The sequence below is a fragment of the Colias philodice genome, chromosome 7, assembly GCF_061535455.1.
Source record: "Colias philodice isolate Cphi_HAF_F1 chromosome 7, ilColPhil1 Martin Lab GWU primary, whole genome shotgun sequence".
NCBI classification, from domain to species: Eukaryota; Metazoa; Arthropoda; class Insecta; order Lepidoptera; family Pieridae; genus Colias; species Colias philodice.
Window position 1 is genome coordinate 1,030,436 of NC_143092.1, and position 15,270 is coordinate 1,045,705.

Genomic DNA, 15,270 nt, shown 5'->3' on the forward strand with positions numbered 1-15,270 from the left:
TCGTGGTATGTTTATTTACACAAAATCATAATGGATTACGCTTTCACACGTGGCCTTAAAATTATTACGATCTTGTCTTAATTTATTTTGAAATGGGTTAATTATAGTGTTGGGAGTATTTCTGACTGAAGCGGTTCTGATTGTGATAATATTTATAATAAATTCGGGGTATCAATCATAAATTATAAATGTTTTACGTAGATTAAGAGAATTCTTCATTTCTGTCCTATTTTACACTTCATAGTATTTTAAATTGCTTCCGTGCATAATAGTGAAATTATGGTAATCTATTTTTAAAATTACACGTATAAAATTCAAATTCTCAATCATGAAATTCTCTACTTCAATTTGACATATATCATGTAAAAGAGACGCTCTACGTATTAAGGGTTTTCTTATAATTTAGCTGAATGATTCGCTCTTACTGAAAAGATAAACGATTGAACTACCGCGTCTGTAATTTCAGTTTCAGTCGCATTATCTTTGTAGCTCCTCGTCTCCAGGCCAGTGAGGGCCGACCCGTCAGCCATCGCGATCGTGCGCTATAACTCGATACGAACTCGATGCTAACTCGATAGTAACAAGTGAAGTGTGTGTCGTAGTAGGGGTGAGTCCATTTGTTTTGATGAAACATGCGTGTTTGTTTGCTGCGTACAAGCTTCACAAACATTTTTAATTTAAATAGTGAGGTTGGGGCTTTAGTTTAATTGGCTGGGTAATCGTCCTTGAGATTCAATGGTTATAATTGGTTTAAAACGGAGTACCTGGGTCGGTTCTCTCGTTATTTTGTATTTTTGTTTGCATTTTTCTTTAAAGATTCTAGTAGTAATACTAGTGGAAATGTAGATTTTATTCAATTGTTATTTTATGTAAAACTCTACTATTTGAACTCATGTCTCTACCTCCACCTTGTTACTGATTTTGGAAATACTTCCATACATTCAACCAGTCATTCATCTATTTCTATTCCTTATCTACAAACAAAACTAGATAATAATATAGAAATCATTAAAGTACTACGCAAAAACTCCAAAGTCGTTCGACCGATTAGATTTTACTGTGTTTTCTTTTCCTCTATAAATGGATTTCTTCGGAAAATAGAGACTTAGAAAAAGATAATTCAAAATCAATTATCGGTTGTAAGGTCAAAGTAAAATGTTTAGTTTTGCTGTTTCCACATTGAAATAGTTAGAGGACAATTTAGTTACTATAGTACACAAAATACCAAGTATAGTGTCGTCATAGTCGTCTTTCATGAAAATTTTAATAAGGATACATCCGTCGTTGGCTTCTTTATAAAATATGTACTTATTTATCTATTTAATACTTAATTGCATTGCCTAGTTGGCAATTAAATATTAAATAAATTAAATTAGTAGCTAAAGTAGCTATGAGAGATATGCAAAAGTAAATTCATTTGACTTACTAGATGTGCACTGCGGTTTTACAGCTGCTTTGCCCCACTCTTATTCGTCTAAGCGTGACGATATACGGTCTTCCTCGATAAATGGACCATCTAACAGGGACATAATTTTTCACATCCCATACTTATTTCTTGAGATAAGCGCATTGAAGCAAACAAACAAACTCTTCAGCTTTATAAAATCAGAATAGATCAACAGATATTACCAATTTACTTAATAACTCATTCTATGTTCTATTCTTTCAATTAGGGATGCATAATCCTAAATAGTACTATATACCTAATAGTAATAGTAGTATAATACTTAAACAGTAGAAGAAGAAAAAAGTGAAGTCCCGTGTCCCCGTAGTGGGGTAGGGGGCAGAGGCATTATTCATACATCTGTTTCACTGATCGATTTTTCTTTAGGGACAAGTAGGTGATCAGCCTTCTGTGTCCTGCCAGACCGAGACATTTTTTTTTTCGTCTCCACCGGGAATCGAACCCAGGACCCCTCGGTTCTACGCTCACGCGTCAACCACTGTACCGAGGAGGTGGTCAGTAGAAGAAGAAGCCAACCTTAAATGGTTTTTAGTTTTTCCTTTACTAGCAAGAGCAATAGTATTTAAAAGTATTTGTTTTTACTGCAATGAAAGAGGGTTTAAACAATTAGTGTAATGTTTTTGTTGGATTTTTTCACTGTCTGTAAATTCAAGGCTCTTGTAAAGTAGCAATTGGTTATGACAGTTTACGTGTGGAAAATTCTCGAAGTATTTATTGTTTTATTTGTGTATTGTGTCGAAGTAATGTCAAGGCTGTAAGTTTGTAATCTATTCTGTGGTATTATAAAGTGTCCAAATATTGAATAACTCTACACTTTTAAGTGTATGCGATAAGACAATGAAAACGGGCTAATTTAACTAATAAACAAGAAATGTTTAGTATGAAAAATCTAACAATAAGTAAAGAGAGCAACAATCTTAATACTTATATTGATTTTTCGCATAGGAAAATTTTACTTTAGTAAAATTACATTTGTTTACATTGTACTCTATTGTATGTGAACCTATATTCGTAAATATCAGTTTTTTTTAATTTAAATTTTTGTTCACAGTAAACAGTATTTAAATTCGTTCGCAATAACACTCAATTCATAAGAGGACCTGGAGATATTATCTCGAAATATGAATAGAATCATAATTTACGGCATATTTCAAACGCAAAAGCTATTTTCAATTTCCATAACAAATTTAAATTCTTACATATTTTGACCCCAACAAACATGACTTGTAAAAGAAATATAATACAAATCTGAAGAAACAGAACGTGTATGTGGCAACATCCCCTGGGAACTGAAGCTTCGTGACTTCTGCGTTTCGTTATAACATAAAATATACATTATTGTATGTAAATAATTTATTAAATTTTTCCTTTATTCGATGTTCTTTGTCCTGTGGCTGAGTAATCGAATTTTGTGATAGCGTAAATATAAAATACACGCAATATTCTATATCTGTTTAAGTGAATAACATTGTTTGGTTTTCAAATAATTATTTTAGAAGTAAATATGTATCTTGAATTTCAAATAGGTAATATTTGATATTGATGTGGATTCGATTTGATTTATATAGGGGTTGTTTATTTCATATTGTAGATGTGGGTTTAAAGGCTTGATATAGAGCATGTTCCCAATTCATATTTGATTATGTTTCTTGATTAATGTGGTATGGAGATCGTGTGATATATATTTACTACACACATACACACACTACATACAACAGATTTATAAAATAGTTAAAGTTAAAAATAATGTTCAGATCGCGTCACATGGCTTTTCTTTCTGCCATACCACATTGTAAGCGTTTTTGTAGAGCCATAACGCGAATTTTGTGGTCTTTTACTGTGGCTACAACGCGTTGTGAGCTATTTTTTCGCTCTTTGGGCGTAACATATACACAACAATAGTACCTTCTGTCTGTGGTTTTGCTCGTTAACCTTTTATAGAAAACTAGCTTTCCGCCCGCGGCTTCGCCCGCGTTTTCAGAGAAAAACCCGTTCCCGTAGGATTTCCGGGATAAAACCTATCCTATGTCCTTTCTCGGGTATCAAAATATATCTATACCAAATTTCATGCAAATTGGTTCAGTAGTTCAGGCGTGATTGAGTAACAGACAGACAGACAGAGTTACTTTCGCATTTATAATATTAGTATGGATTACATTCAATTTCATTTTATCGTCAATAAAAATGATCTGAATATTTAATTAACGCCAAATGTTAATATCGATTAAGTCTAGCCGTTGTACAATGAAATGAAAAATAAATTGATCCACAACCAATAAATTGTGCTCGTAAAATCTATATGTTAAGATTCAGTAGCGACATGTTAAGGGATATAGAGGTGTCTCTCGCAATTGGTTGGATTTATTGTTTATTTATTACCCTATTAGGAAAGTCATGTTTTTTGTGAAAAGTGAAACTGTTTATCAAGTCAAACCTAAACATTTACTTGTGAAATAATTAAGAAAAACATTTACTTGTAAATTTTAGAAGGTGCTTGAGTCGTCAAAACATGATTTTATACTTACACTAGCTGTTCCCCGCGGTTTCTCCCGCATTGCTCCGCTCCTGTTGGTCTTGGCGTGATGATATGTAGGTAGCTAGCCTTCCTCGATAAATGGGCTATCTAACACTGAAAGAATTTTTCAAATCGGACGATTCCTGAGATTAGCGCGTTCAAACAAACAAACAAAAAACTCTTCAGCTTTATAATATTAGCATCTAGACACTTTACAGGACACAGTGAAGAGTCGACAATCATGTCTGCAGTTATTGCTGTTTTCAAATAATGTATTGCACGCCTCATAAGCGAAGCGTTGAGGTGGGTACTACTGTCACTTCGCGCAAAACATCTGATTTTTCAAACTTAAAATGTCTTTATGTATCATACATTGCACTTGTAAGATAATACATACACACACATATTAAGAAAAAACACTATTTTTAACATTCATGATATTTTTGATGTCATTTTTGTTATTTAAACTAGTTAAAAAACAGTTTAAAAAAGTTCTGTCTTGGACGTCCGTGTGTCTGTATGTGCGGAGGATTTTCTTGTTAACACGATAGCGACCGAAATACTTTACTAATCGAGTCTTTTTTTTTCTCTTACGCTTGAGTATGCTCAGGAATAGAACCCTTTCATTTTTCAGGGTCTGATTCGATGTGGTTTAATTGTTATTAAATAAACAAAAATAATAATTAATAAATAATTATTAAAAAAAAATTATGAGGCGTGCACTTTTGGATTTTCCAAACTATTTTTCATTAATTTCTAAACATAATAAGTTGTCTGGTAATTCTGGTTAGCTGTATGAAATCAATATATAAATTTTGGGTATGTCAAAATGATGAATACAAAGGTACATACATAATTCATTTTTTTACCCCAACTTCTCCGAAATGGCTCTATCGATTTCTATGAAATGTTGTTCTGAGAATTAGTCGTAAAGTATTTTTTATTCCCCTAAGTGATAAGGGTAAGACATAACAACGTATGCCGTTATTAGATATAATTTATTTGTTTCAGTTCCGAGCGATAAACCTGGTTTATTCATACACATCAAATATACATACATAGTATTAAGTATATACTATTTAATAAATAATTTTTTTATATATAGATAGTTTAAAACAAAGTAGATGTCGCTGTCTGTTCGTACCTATGTATGCTTAGATCGTTAGGAAAGGTTTTAGTATATTATAATTTGTTATGTTTTCTACAAAGTGGACGAAGCCGCGTGTAGAGCTAGTAATAAATAAAGATAAACAGTTTTTTTGCATATATAATAGTAATATTAGTTTATTTTAATTGTATACTATATGTTGTTAGGGGCTACAATCCATACTAATATTATAAATGCGAAAGTAACTCTGTCTGTCTGTCTGTTACTCAATCACGCCTTAACTACTGAACCAATTTGCATGAAATTTGGTATAGAGATATTTTGATACCCGAGAAAGGACATAGGATAGGTTTTATCCCGGAAATCCTACGGGAACGTGTTTTTCTTTGAAAACGCGGGCGTAGCCGCGGGCGGAAAGCTAGTGGTACAATAATTTTTTGTCTTTTTTTATGAGTAATCATCAAAAACCTTTATTGTCATTTGTCAGTAACAATTATACTTTTTTAAATATATTTTTCATTCCCAACAGAACAAAGGCTCATTCATTGTCCGAAAAACGCCTAAAGGTCGACCATGATTTTAATAAATGTTCGGATATTTGCCGAAATACAAAGGTAATGTTATCATAAAAATACTGCTCTTATACCCTCTTATAAATCGCAAAAAAAAAATATTCAAATATATTACCTAATTGAAAATGACGTAAGTATTATGAACTGAAATAATGAAATAATAATTTTCACCGTTATCAATGATTTGCGTGACTATAGTAACGATATAATTATAGCCACAAAATATATTGGAATAACGCCAGTTATTATTCCTTTCTTCCTATAAAAAACTCTATATATAATATCATAAAATGAATATTAATGTATTAATCTTAATCTTATGTCTTTTTTATAATGTTAAATTTATTTTTGCCATTGTTATAGTACCTAAATGTAGGTACATTTAAACTTATAATTTAAAAGTAACAAGAATAGGTTTTATTCTCGCTAGTAAATTAATTAAACTCAAGTATATTGCATATACGGCTTACTCTATGCAATCTAATCCTTCCACGTATCAGCTAAATCCTTCTAAATAATTAATCAATTTAATATTCCTCGTGGATAAAACCATTATAGAGATGCAAGCTTGGATTTTAATTCAATTAGTATTCCTTTCAGAGTTACTAACTGGATTACACGTCCAGCTCCCGCACTATAATCTCAAAGCAGTATTATTTCCAGTGTGGAAAAATGACAGCGCTATATAGGTTACTAGCTTACCGCCCGCGGCTTCGCCTGCTTTGTCTATAACCTAATAAATTATATACTAAAACCTTCCTCTTGAATCACTCTATCTATTTAAAAAAAACGCATCAAAATCCGTTGCGTAGTTTTAAAGATTTAAGCATACAAATTACAAAGGGACATAGGGAAATAGGGACAGAGAAAGCGACTTTGTTTTATACTATGTAGTGATGTAGCGCCATCTCTTTCCCACACTGGAAATAATACTGCTGATATCCCAGGACTAATCTTAATATTGAGTTACTAGATGTACCCGCGGTTTTACTCGCAGTACTCCGTTCCTGTTGGTCTTAGCGTGATGATATGTATACAGGGTGTAATCGTTAAGTGTGCACAGGCGATTATTCCGTAACTATTGCAGATATCAAAAAACTTTAAACTGATATCGAAAGTACTTAACCTAATGAGTAAAATGGCCATAATAAATTTTTGAAAATAAAACGAGAAATATCCAAAAATGTTACATTAAACGCTCCCATACATTTTATTTCCCATACATTTTGTATTCATAGCAGATTATCGAAGTGACGTCCTCATTGTGCAGTACAATGAGGAGCTCTATTTGCAGTTTCGAAATGAACTTCCCTTCAAATTTGCGAAGTAATTTAAGCAGAAAACCAAAAAAGAAAGAAAAAGCTAAAATCTTTCATATTAAATGTACTAGGTTGATCCAAAAGTAATGATAATTGGGTATTTCCTGTGTACATAAAAATATAAAATAACTGTTTTATGCTTGCTCATGTAATCACTAAGTTATCACAAAAAAATCATATCAACAGGCCACGTTTCCAAGTATTAACATTAATTTTAATGTGAACAGTGCGAGCCAGAATGTTTCCCGACGAAAAGAAGAAACAACGATTCGACATTTAGAGAGTGAATTTCTAAATTTTTAATAAGATCAGGATAATTTTTTGTCACGATTTGTGACCATGGGCGTTACCTGGGTTCACCATGTTTATGCTGAAACCAAGAAACAATCAATGGCCTGGATGCGAGCTTCCAAAGTGACGGTGAAGATTTTCAAAGTGAAAATTAGTGGGATAGATTAAAGCGGCAGTTTTTTGGGGCGCCGAAGGAATAATTTTGGTGGAATATTTTAAGAAGGTAGTCACTATGTTAGGCTCTTACTGCACAGACCATATTAAAAGATTGCGGTAGGTTAGTAAGGAAAAGAGACATGGCAAACTGCGGGCTTGAATGTTGTTTCACCAAGACCACGCACCAGATCACAAAGCGTCAGTTGCAATGGCTGCCATTCAAAAATCGGCATTCCAAATGCTTGAACACCCACCCTGTTTATTAGATCTAGCTCCTAGTTATTTCTATCTCTTTCCTCGGCACAAAAAACACCGTCTTAGCAAAAAATTTTAAGACGATAGCGAAGAGATGGCCGCGTTGAGGGGTTTTTACGGATGAAGTCAAAGTATTTTTTTCTAAGTTTTGGAAAAAAAATATCGAAGTATATTATCTAGTTAGAAGACTATCTAGCGAAATATTTTAACTGTAATGACCTGGTTTAATATTGATTATAATTACTTTTGGATCAACTCATGTACATGGGATAGTCATATCTCATACTAAATGTATGGGAGGGTTTCAAGTGAATTTTTTAGATATTTCTCGTTTTATTTTTAAAAATTTATTATGGCCATTTTACTCATTGGGTAAAGTACTTTCAATATCAGTTTAAAGTTTTTTGATATCTGCAATAGTTACGGAATAATCGCCTGTGCACACTTAACGATTACACCCTGTATAGCCATAGCCTTCCTCGATAAATGGGCTATCTAACACTGAAATAATATTTCAAATCGGACCAGTAGTTCCTGAGATTAGCGCATATAAACAAACAAACTCTTCGGCCTTATAATATAAGTATACATATATAGATAAATGTATTATGCGATTTCTTTGAAAATATTGCATGTCAGAGTAAAGCTATTTTCTCGGTAGAAGCTTGAAGTGAATATAGTTCAGTTGATTCTCTATAGATTCCGTGGAAATTCATAATGAAGTATTGTTTGTTTGAGTTCCGATAAAATCAAATTACTAATACTGATCTTATAAAACTGAAGTTTGTTAGATTGAAGGAACTGATCTCAGGGTCTCATACGTTTATCCAAGTTTAGAGGCTTTATTACACAGATCAACTAATAGGAAAGCGACATCGTTGGGCAAATGTTGTAAATTACTCAGGAAAATTTGTTAATTAGGAAAAACCATGGAAAAACCTACCCAGTTTGTTTCTTAAACCTATTAAAAAATTGGTTGTCTGTAAAGTCGGTTTACTGACGATAGTTGAACGTGACAACGTCCGATTGTGCTTCTTTGTCGATCGTTCCGCACTCTCGCTTGCACTTCAAGCCTTACATGGAACGCCTCAGAGCAAGGTAACGCCGCATGAGTCATGTTTTTTCGTGCGTGCAGCCGGCTCTATCGGAATTATAAGACGTTGTCACGTCAAAAATTAGGACCAAAGAGTCGTCTCATATTCATTAGAGAACATTACAAACCATATTTTATTTATATCTACATTTATTTTTATTGATTAAAGATTAGCAGTTATGTACAATATACTGTAAGATAGTATTATTTCATACATTTCAATTCCAAGCAATTCGTCAACAATTTTAAATTACAAAAGAGAAGAACAGAGGCGGCTCGCCCTAAGGAGCGCTGGTGCAGTGAACTCCCATAAATAATTATAATAAAATCATACTCCTTAATTTAATTTAATTATTAACATTAATTATTACTATTTAAAATCAATCGTAATCTTTAAAACTACTGTTAATACCCATGAATATATCCATCATTCCATCATCCCATACACCTGTATAATACCTACTGTATTATGTAACGCGCGAAGCGGAGCGCTCACGATTGCGCTCCAATGAAAAAAGATTTAGTACATTTCCTAATACGAAATCCAATAGGAGTGAAAGAGAGGGTTTTGCCAGAGCCCTGCGCGTGAAACAAAAGATTTTCTATGGAAAAGTAGCAAAATTCGGAGCGCCGCACCCGCAAACGTTGCCGGTTCGTTTTTACCGCCCGGCAGGACAGCGATTGCGACGTTGCCAGTTGCCAAATGCCACGTCTATAATATAAACAAACACTCGACTCTCGAGTCAACTTCAATGCACGCGCGCGATTCATGCAATTTTCTAATTAAAATTATAAAATACGTGTTGAAATAGCCTGTAGTTAACAGTATTACTTGTGAGTGTTAAAATGAACAATAATTATAATGTGGCGTTCATTAAAAAGTGTGATAAAACGTTACAAATTCGGCTTGAATGTAAAGCTAAGGGACCGCCACGGCCTGAACTTGATCTTACGCAAAAATGTACGACAAAAACGAAAACATATACGCGTGTGTTTAAATCTGAACAATATGTGAAAACACCGTGGTTGTGTGGTTGTGATGAAAGCAACAACAGATATTTACGAATGTCTTGTCGCTTTAAGGGCTTGGTCTAGTAGTGCAAACAAATGCATCCTGTCATCCTATATGTAAATAATACAAATGTACTAAGGGAAAGTTGCTCCACTTAATTTTAAAAAATTAAATCATTCGTATGCATAATTTAATATTCGTAATAAGTACCAAAAATGACAATTTGAAACAATTTTCGTGAAAATTACACCGGGTGATTTTTTTTATCAGTACACAAAATTTGCGAATACTTTGTATTGATATCTTCAACTTCATGTTTATATAACTGATCAACTTTTACAAAGAAATTTGGACGAAATATAAAAAAAAATAAGCTTTCCATACAAAATGCATAACTCTATACATTTTTTTCGACCTAAGTTTCTTAGTGAAAGTTGTTCAGTTTAACTAATAAAACGGATAAACAAATTTTGTATATAATAAAAAAAATGTAATGAATGAATGAATGAAAAATACTTTATTGTACACCTTATAGAATACATTTTACAAACTTAAAAATATAATATAGCAATGTACAGTAGGCGGCCTTATCGCTGGCAGCGATCTCTACCAGGCAACCCAGAAAAGATGAGGAAAATAGATGAGTCGAGCATGGTGGTGCAAAATAAATAAAAGTGCCAGAATAATATTTTATTATATATATACTATACTATACCTACATATATGCAGCTTACATTATCATATACATACACAAATAATAATATTATATATACACATATTAGATAATATATAAGAATACATACTTAAATATATACAAGCATACACACATACATACATATTATATACATACATACATATTTTATAAGCACATATTATAAATAAATCGACAGAGTTAATACCTAGCCTGTGACAGAGTTAAATAATAGTTTTTAACTTTCTTTTTGAAAATAAAAATCGATTGAGCTCGTTTTATTTCTTGGGGTAAAGAATTCCATAGGTTTATAACGGTGACAGTGTAGGAGGAATGGAAGAAGTAATGTTTGTGTTAAAAAATTATAAAATAGAAAAATACGCAAATGAAAACAAAAGATATTTATTTCTGACTACCTTCCGCTCGCGACTCCGTCCGCGCGGATGTCAGTCTTCGCGTCTTCTACAGATTTATTATATTATGTGTAATATATAGATTTATATTGATAAACCTAATAAATCTTTTGCTAGCATTCTGATGCTTTATCGGTTGCTGGATTTATCTCTTTTTTTTTCAATCGCTTGAATGATATAGGATGGGTCCTTGATGGGCATCGAATGCTGAAGTCTCGAATCAATCAATTCTGACAGTAGGCAATTTATGTAAAATCTTGATAATGGTCCATCATTTTATTTTGCCTAAACGTTACATACTTTTTTATATATTCTATTTTTAACGAATTATTCACTCCAGTCCAAACAGCAAATAAGCAGACTTCTGCTTCTGCAACGTTTAGTTGTCCCTGAATTTAGAAAAAATAGTCAAGATTCTTATCTATGACAAAAGTGTTATTTTTTGCATTGTATTTCAAATATTAAATTTTTTTTAACCGCATCTTCCGCATTCATGTCTTTTGCCGGAATTAGACATTTAACTTCTACTAGTCCCATTTTCCCTTTTTGATATGGGAGTGTATAAAGTAATTTTTTTAGATATTTCTCGTTATACTTTTAAAAAGTTATTATTGTCATTTTGCTCATTAGGTAAAGTAATTTCGATATCAGTTTTAAGTTTTTTGATACCTGCAATAATAACGTCATAATCGCCTGCACATACTTATCGATTACACCCTGTATACAATCCACCATCCACATTCATAATGTTTTCCTGTCCTCCTCTCCTTTACGCTGTTCACCGATACATTTGAAATGAGTAAATCTGCTACCACTGAAGGATGTTTCATTGTGATCAGCAAATTTTCACCACTGTTGTCGATTATTTGTTTTTCATTTTTAATCAGCAATTGGGAATCATCAGTTTTGTTTTTTGCAGATTGGTGATGTACCCTAACAATACGTCGAAAAGGGAAAGCATCAACGAATTATCGTTTTCGTCCTCTTTTTTTATTCTTCGCGTCTCTGTTACTTCTGTTTGTTTAGTTCTCAACACCCACTGAATTTTCTATGTTATTGTGATCTTCCATTACATCTGAGTTTTGATGATGTGATGATAATCCATTCGTTTTAATATTGGTACTTAGAGTTGGTAGACTAAACTAGAAATGGCGGACTAAATTTGTCAGCGCGTCTGTAAGATCAGAATATAAAACCAACATCCTGTATTTAAGTTACAAAATTAATAATCAAACAACATGCCGCTACGTTGAAAATGACTAGAAGAAAAAATTCAAACACCTCGGATCAATTTTGGAGTAAACAAATCATTTTCCCCGTATGGGGATTTCCCCGGATGAACTTGGGAAGTTCAAGTTCTCAATACAAGTTTATATTATATTTCGTATTTCTCAAACGAAAAATAAACATTTTTGGAACTTCAAAAAAATTATATTATAAGAAAATTTATGAGCTTACTTTAGTTTTAAAGAAATATACATCCCTTTACTGACACCCCGTAAAATAAAGAAATTGTTGCCAATCACCTTTGCAATCTATTTGGTTTCATTAACTTTATGTTCGAAGATAATTTTTTTTCTAGTAGTTACACGCGTATTTTTTTCGTTTATCTTCCATATCGAAATCAAATGTTTAAAAATACGAATATTTGCACAAAACTAAGATAAAAATAATCAATTAACAAAAATATTAAATTTAATGAAGTAGAGCAACTTTCACTTCGGTATGAAGGAAAATCGAGCGTAGAGCACACGTCAGAACGCTCCGGCCCAAGGAGCGCGACTAAAGAAATTCGCTAGGATTTTTCCTAATTATTTTAAATATTTTTTTAATATTTAAAGAATTATCAAAATTCAAAAAAAAAAAAATTTAAAGGATTAATACTCATTGGTCTTCAACCAACTCGAATAAATTAATGGAAAAAATAACTTTTAGCAGTATTTATCAATAGATTTTGTAAGGCAAAAAATGGGAAATTTAATGAATTTATAACGTTCTAATTAAGAAAATCATAAGTTTTTCGGCAATTGTATTCAGCAGTTTTTAATAACGACTATATAAGGATAATAATGCGCTGATCAGATTGTGTAAATTGTAATCGGTTGCAACGTAGTGAGTGCACAAACTTAGCTCGAAATGTCTTTGGGGGAAATAGACTTATCTTGAAGGCCTGATTAAGGTAACATAAAGTAACTTTATAAATGTGAAAAAATTCAAGCGCATTGCTTATATAACACTAATTGATAAACAAGAAAAAAAAATTCAGTTTATCATTTCATTAGCCGGGAAAAAATTGTCAAATAACTTGTTGAAAACGCAATTTTGCTAGACTGCAGCCTTAAGTTATAGATATTTTTGCACACCAAAAAGAAAGACGTACGTATTTCCTTTATAAGTAATTTTTTTGATAAAATATGTACTGCTTTACACCATGTACATATTTGCAGTGTTTTATTTCAAGTGAACACCCATAAAATTTTGTCACGAGCCGCCTCTGGAGAAGAAGCAATTTTATGGCGAAACGATCTATCGAGAAGTACCTTCTCTATAAATGAAACGAAGAAAACTCAGAAATAACACGACTTGCTTCTAGAAATTACGTACTCTCATTTCTTAGCTTTAGTTTGCTTTTCCATTTTATTGCATTTTAAACTTATTATAGAAGTAGCTTTCCTCCCGCGTTTTCGCCCTTGGATTTTCCGGGATAAAACCTATACTATGTGTTAATCCAAGTTATCCTCTATATGTGTGCCAAATTTCAGTGTCGGTTCAGTAGTATTTGCGTGAAAGAGTAACAAACATACATACATCCATCCTCACAAACTTTCGCATTTATAATATTAGTAGGAAGGATAGGATTATAAGAATTTTCACATTTAATATTAGTGCCGTGACTGAAAATCTATTTTAATAGAACGTAACTAAAACCGCAAAACCAAAGCATAAAAACTATAAATATTTATAGATATAATAATTCACAAGCTAGCTAACCAATAACCATTAAACATCAAACAAGTATAACTAATAGATAAACTCGGACTCATAAAATATTATTTCATAGTTATTTCTCAGAATATTTTATGAAAAATCAAAACAAACTTATAACTCTTTACATTTAAGAGAGCGAAAGCATTTTTGATTTTTATCGATATTCAATGTATTTATTCCTATCTTGTATTACTACACCATTTTGTAGTTTATTTTTATTTGTAAGTGTATTTACGTTGTATGTATATGTATATTTACGTTAATATAACCTTTTTTTATATAAATGGTGATTACATCGTTGCTGTAGTGGTTAGCAAATTATAGACGGCCACACACACTCAACCGCGCGTGGGTAAATCATTATTTTCTGTATGGTCCGGGAGCCAGCAGCAGATTTTATGACCAAGTTCCTCTCAAGCGGTAATTAGTAAAATGCATCAAAGTATAGTATTATGAAGCCTCGTGAACGTCAGCTGGAGCTCGGTTGGGGGGAAGAGCGGTTGTAGCCTCCCGTATCAGCTGACGGTTTTTCCACCAAGATACAGCCAGCTGACATATATATTTATCCACAGTTACATATAAGCTATCATCAGGTAAATTTTTGTTTGAGAGGAAATAACGGAAAATAAATTTTTCTTTAAATTTAACTTTCATGTTCGAGACACCAGCTGACGTATAATACACCATGTTGTAACCAGCTGACTATTTTTTTTCGTTGAGATATTGGGTTAGCTACAATTTGACAAATTTTTAGCTGAGAGGAAATGAATGAATGAATGTATTTTTTTTCCTATGTGCGTGGGAGGCTACAACCGCTCACCCCCCCAACCGAGCGCCAGCTGACGTTCACGAGGCTTTATAATACTATACTCTCATGCGTCTGACGAATTATCTCTTGAGAGGAAATAGTTAACCAAATTTGCACCTGGCTCCCTAACCAGTATTTTGCACGCCTCATAAGCGAAGCGTTGAGGTGGGTACTACTGTCACTTCGCGCAAAACATCTGATTTTTCAAACTTAAAATGTCTTTATGTATCATACATTGCACTTGTAAGATAATACATACACACACATATTAAGAAAAAACACTATTTTTAACATTCATGATATTTTTGATGTCATTTTTAGGGTTCCGTAGCCAAAATGGCAAAAACGGAACCCTTATAGTTTCGTCATGTCCGTCTGTCCGTCTGTCCGTCTGTCCGTCTGTCACAGCCGATTTACTCGGAAACTATAAGTACTACAGTGATGAAATTTGATGGGAATATGTGTTGTATGAACCGCTACAAAAATATGACACTAAATAGTAAAAAAAAGAATTGGGGGTGGGGCCCCCCATACATGTAACTGAGGGATGAAATTTTTTTTTTCGATGTACATACCCGTGTGGG

General features: G+C 32.7%; 1 protein-coding gene across 2 annotated transcripts in view; it reads left to right on the plus strand.

The window, feature by feature from the left end:
• Positions 1-15,270, plus strand: part of LOC149486903 (neuroglobin-like) — a 109,125-nt gene that overhangs the window by 16,823 nt on the left and 77,032 nt on the right. Inside the window, exon 1 of one of the 2 annotated variants that reach the window (XM_089697065.1) lies at positions 513-607. The exons of the other annotated variant lie outside the window; for it this stretch is intronic. The gene's annotated coding sequence lies outside the window, so the exon portion shown is untranslated. Of the gene's footprint in view, positions 1-512; positions 608-15,270 lie in introns of those variants that run through there. 2 annotated transcript variants of the gene reach the window in all.